The sequence below is a fragment of the Palaemon carinicauda genome, chromosome 36 (genome assembly GCF_036898095.1).
Source record: "Palaemon carinicauda isolate YSFRI2023 chromosome 36, ASM3689809v2, whole genome shotgun sequence".
Taxonomy (NCBI): Eukaryota; Metazoa; Arthropoda; class Malacostraca; order Decapoda; family Palaemonidae; genus Palaemon; species Palaemon carinicauda.
In genome coordinates, this window is record NC_090760.1 from 51,260,801 (window position 1) to 51,267,118 (window position 6,318).

The following is a 6,318-nucleotide window of genomic DNA, read 5'->3' on the forward strand; positions in this document are numbered from 1 at the left end:
TACCATAAAATGAATTCCAAGTGGATATATATTCCCAAGATAGAATTCGGTATTAAATGCCATTCGTGGGTGATATTTACATTAATTAAAATCACGTGTGCTTGTGATATATGTTCATTAAAATAACCACGTGTTGCAAACTCACGATTCTGCTATCATGGTGGAGATGGGTTTATTTCAAGTCTATGAACAGATTCCTTAACTCGACAGGAATATGTAGGGGGACTTGTCATAAACTTTTAGTCTCTCTTGATAGCTCAGTCGGTAGGGTCCCTGCCAGCATAGTTTCCAGCCGTACAGGTGGTGGTTAGAATCCCCACCCGGCCAGAAGCTGTTACCATAAAATGAATTCCAAGTGGATATATATTCCCAAGATAGAATTCGGTATTAAATGCCATTCGTGGGTGATATTTACATTAATTAAAATCACGTGTGCTTCTGATATATGTTCATTAAAATAACCACGTGTTGCAAACTCACGATTCTGCTATCATGGTGGAGATGGGTTTATTTCAAGTCTATGAACAGATTCCTTAATTCGACAGGAATATGTAGGGGGACTTGTCATAAACTTTTAGTCTCTCTTGATAGCTCAGTCGGTAGGGTCCCTGCCAGCATAGTTTTCAGCCGTACAGGTGGTGGTTCGAATCCCCACCCGGCCAGAAGCTGTTACCATAAAATGAATTCCAAGTGGATATATATTCCCAAGATAGAATTCGGTATTAAATGCCATTCGTGGGTGATATTTACATTAATTAAAATCACGTGTGCTTGTGATATATGTTCATTAAAATAATCACGTGTTGCAAATTCACGATTCTGCTATCATGGTGGAGATGGGTTTATTTTAAGTCTATGAACAGATTCCTTAATTCGACAGGAATATGTAGGGAGACTTGTCATAAACTTTCAGTCTCTCTTGATAGCTCAGTCGGTAGGGTCCCTGCCAGCATAGTTTCCAGCCGTACAGGTGGTGGTTCGAATCCCCACACGGCCAGAAGCTGTTACCATAAAATGAATTCCAAGTGGATATATATTCCCAAGATAGAATTCGGTATTAAATGCCATTCGTGGGTGATATTTACATTAATTAAAATCACGTGTGCTTGTGATATATGTTCATTAAAATAACCACGTGTTGCAAACTCACGATTCTGCTATCATGGTGGAGATGGGTTTATTTCAAGTCTATGAACAGATTCCTTAATTCGACAGGAATATATAGGGGGACTTGTCATAAACTTTCAGTCTCTCTTGATAGCTCAGTCGGTAGGGTCTCTGCCAGCATAGTTTCCAGCCGTACAGGTGGTGGTTCGAATCTCCACCCGGCCAGAAGCTGTTACCATAAAATGAATTCCAAGTGGATATATATTCCCAAGATAGAATTCGGTATTAAATGCCATTCGTGGGTGATATTTACATTAATTAAAATCACGTGTGCTTGTGATATATGTTCATTAAAATAACCACGTGTTGCAAATTCACGATTCTGCTATCATGGTGGAGATGGGTTTATTTCAAGTCTATGAACAGATTCCTTAATTCGAAAGGAATATGTAGGGGGACTTATCATAAATTTTTAGTCTCTCTTGATAGCTCAGTCGGTAGGGTCCCTGCCAGCATAGTTTCAAGCCTTACAGGTGGTGGTTCGAATCCCCACCCGGCCAGAAGCTGTTACCATAAAATGAATTCCAAGTGGATATATATTCCCAAGATAGAATTCGGTATTAAATGCCATTCGTGGGTGATATTTACATTAATTAAAATCACGTGTGCTTGTGATATATGTTCATTAAAATAATCACGTGTTGCAAATTCACGATTCTGCTATCATGGTGGAGATGGGTTTATTTCAAGTCTATGAACAGATTCCTTAATTCGACAGGAATATGTAGGGGGACTTGTCATAAACTTTTAGTCTCTCTTGATAGCTCAGTCGGTAGGGTCCCTGCCAGCATAGTTTCCAGCCGTACAGGTGGTGGTTCGAATCCCCACCCGGCCAGAAGTTGTTACCATAAAATGAATTCCAAGTGGATATATATTCCCAAGATAGAATTCGGTATTAAATGCCATTCGTGGGTGATATTTACATTAATTAAAATCACCTGTGCTTGTGATATATGTTCATTAAAATAACCACGTTTTGCAAACTCACGATTCTGCTATCATGGTGGAGATGGGTTTATTTCAAGTCTAAGAACAGATTCCTTAATTCGACAGGAATATGTAGGGGGACTTGTCATAAACTTTTAGTCTCTCTTGATAGCTAAGTCGGTAGGGTCCCTGCCAGCATAGTTTCCAGCCGTACAGGTGGTGGTTCGAATCCCCACCCGGCCAGAAGCTGTTACCATAAAATGAATTCCAAGTGGATATATATTCCCAAGATAGAATTCGGTATTAAATGCCATTCGTGGGTGATATTTACATTAATTAAAATCACGTGTGCTTGTGATATATATATATATATATATATATATATATATATATATATATATATATATATATATATATATATATACATGTTATCATCATCATCATAAACTCCTACGCCTCCTGACACAAAGTCCCAAGTTAGGTTTTACCAGTAGCCTCTCTATCTTGAGCTCTTAATTCAATACTTTTCCATTTATCATCTCCAACTTCACACTTCATAGTCCTAAGTACACGAGGAACAACGAAACACTTCATCAGCAGCATAAATGAAAATAAAAATAGAATGAAATAGTTTATCAAAGTAACTAAGACCTGTTTTTCCTTTTTCCAAGAAACTGCAAAGCGACCACAAGATACCTTTATCGTGATCATAAAGGTCAAAAGAGAAAGGTTCCAGTTTTATAAGTCCAGCGACCCAAAAGAGGGGAATTTTACATAATTTTATACATCGTCAAATTTCTATTACCATAATGACCAAGTTCCTCCATAAACGATATTTATTGTTATTTTAGACCAAAACCATAACGATCCATTTGTTCGGATGTAGTTCAGCCGGAAATGTTGTTTTGAAAGTACTATGAATAACTTCCTTTTATATTTTCTAATTTGAAATAAAAAAGGAAAATTTCGAATACAGATCAGAAGTTATCTTATAATTTCTCATGGGAACAACAATCGTAATAAAAATTCTTTGGTTTAGTATTCAATTATGAAAAAATCTGCTCGTAAACCCATTTGATTTAATAAGATAAGGTAAGAAAGACACAGTGAAGAATTGTTATTATTACCAAAGTAACCCTGGTTGGAGAAACAGGATGCTCTGAACACAAGGTCTCCAACATGTAAAGAATATCTCATTGAAAAAATAAAAAAATTAAATAACAATAAGAAGGGAAACAAAACAGAACAGTGTGGCCGAGTGGACCCTCAACCAAGAAAACTCTACCCCAAGGCAGTGGAAGACCATGGTATATAGACGGTGGTAATACCCAATACTAGAGAACAATTGTTTGATTTTGGAGAGTCCTTCTCTTAGAAGACCTGCTTACCATAGCTAAAGTGTCTCTTCTACTCTTACCAAGAGGAAAGTAACAGCTGAATAGTTACAGTGCAGTTGTTAACTTCTTGAGCAGAGAAGATTTGTTTGGTAATCTCAGTGTTGTCAGGTGAAAAAGAGGATAGTTGAGAAGCAGAAATAATAGGCCAGATTAGTCGGTGTATGTGCACGAGACAGACAAATGAGCCGTTAATTGAGAGAAGGATCCAATGTAATAGGCCTGGCCAGTAAAAGGACACAATAACTCTCTACCGGCAGTATCTCAACGGGAGGCTGGTGTCCTGGTCAACCTACTACTTTTAAAGATCAAAAGGGGAAAGGGTAAGTTGATCTAAGAATAGATAAGAAGAATGAATTGAACGATAATGTCGTCTGATTTTTAACAATTGATTAACCCTTTGATAACATAAGTAATGAAACATCTGGTGTTATTTGATTAATAACCTATTTATTTTCAGAAGTTGCGCACATGTACTCTCTCTCTCTCTCTCTCTCTCTCTCTCTCTCTCTCTCTCTCTCTCTCTCTCTCTCTCTCTCTCTCCAGATAGAAATTATGTTTATGTATGAGTATAAGGCTATGAGAATTTTTGGGCTGAAGAATATATGTAGCGACTAGCCATTCACCATTGTATGCAGCCATTTACGCGTGAGAAATCAGAGGATGGCCAAAGCAGAGAATGATAACGGTCCAGTTTGCGCTTTGTTTCCTATAAAAAGTTGCTGATATTCATATTTTGATAACTTAAACGGTCAACTCACATTATAACGTATTGCGGATCTCACTGTGTTTAAAATACTAAAAGTATAAACATTTTTTTTTCTTTACCATATATAAAAGAAAGGAATAAATTTTATAAGCAACATTTATCTTAATCTGACTTCATATTTTACTATAGAGTTATTTATAATCTTATATAAGATTAAAATGGATTCATAAACATTTTCTAGTTTTTTCACCAACATTTCAAAACAAATTCAATTGAAGCTGTTTTCTTTTCCGAATAGCATTATAATTACCAACAACTAAATCAAAAGAAAGTTTTTAAAGAAACAGTTTTGGAATTTATATTTACTGGAAATATCTAAATTCCTAAATATATTCATCGAATTTCCATGTATGCTGACTTATTTTTAAAGTGATCAATATCTTAAAAATTCGGATTTATCGATATGTGGCTAGAGGGGAAAGAATATGTAAGAAAAGAGAAGAAAAAGAAAAACAGAAAATGAGCAAATATTTTTTTAATAATTCTTATTGCATATTTTATATTAACTATTTACTTGTCTTCAAAACTATGGAAATAAAGCTAATCTTACTGATGCAAAACATTAAAGATTGATAATAGTCTGTCACGTCCCTTATGGGTTAGAAATGAGTAGCATTTGATAAAGAAAAAAAATATTCGGGATGTTGCTATCTCCAGAAAAAAACAAGGCTTGAAGAATTCGGAAGCTGAATTAACTTTGAATTGTGTATAATATTAGTATAAGCCTTTTCTTTTCGTCTAAGAATACATCAATATTCACGGATAAATAGGTTGGTTTACTTATCTTCCCCCTTGGCAGTAGATATCTTTTTTTTCTCTTTCTATTTATTCCCATACATAAATTAAAAAGTTTCATTGACAATCCGCCAGCATCATTACAGATATTGAGTTCAGTATTCATGTTGCATAATTTTTTATTCTCATAATTCTGACCCTACTTTGCATTCATATCTTCCTGGACAATATCATCCTGTTCGTAATGCTAGTTATGCATTTATTTCTAATAGCCAAGCATTCTTCATCACAGGGCTCAATACTTCACAGTGTTTTGTAAGTTTTATTCCAGCTGTGACAAGTAGAATCGCCCCCGGCACTGTTGACAACATCTGGCAATTCATTTAAAGAAAATTCCGTTGACGACGTAGGAACTGAAAAGGACTATTCTTTAAACATTCGAAAAAAGGGTAATTTGGGCAACACAGGAAAACTGAATGTTTTCCACATTACCCAAATCCCATTAGAAGCTAATTATGATGTGCTACATAAAATATTTGAGTGTTACGGATTAATAAAAGAAATTAGAACGAAACTTCAGGATGATAATTGGGAATCTTGGTTATCATTTGATTGTCACGAGAAAGCATTTAATGTAAGCCGTAACATTGTTAATATCAAAGTAGGTAATATGAGTATTAAGGGTGCTCTGTGTGATTGGGCACCTAAAGATCTGGATGTCTACAGATCAGCAGACTGGGATGATAAAGATATAGAGGTAGATATGCCATCCCAAAGAAAGTCAAAACCACCAATGTGGCTTCTTGCTCAATCTACAGGAGATACGGAAAAATATTTCAATATCTGCAAATTTCTTCAGAGGAAGGTAGGAATGGTCACACCTGGATATATATCTCGATTCGGTAAGAAAAGTTACTTGATAAAGGCCAAGTCATACACAAAGTCTGTTATATTGTGCAATTTAAAGACAGTAAATGATGATATAAAATTGGACATCAAACCCCATCTAAACTTTAGCTATGGAAGGGGAGTGGTTTTCAATAGGGATCTATATGAATTTACCGAAGAGGAGATATTGGCTATGTGTCCACTATCAGTGTGGAAAGTGCATAAAGTACCTGGAACATCAATGATTGTTCTTACTTTCCAGGATGCTGATGTACCTTTCCACATAGACATAAAAAATGAAAGGATTAGAGTTCAACCTTTAAAGCAGAAGCCACTGCAATGATATAATTGCTTTAAATTTTGGCATCCTTCCCAATTTTGCAAAAATGATAAAATTTTTAATACTGGCGCCAATATTTACCATGGGGAATATACACT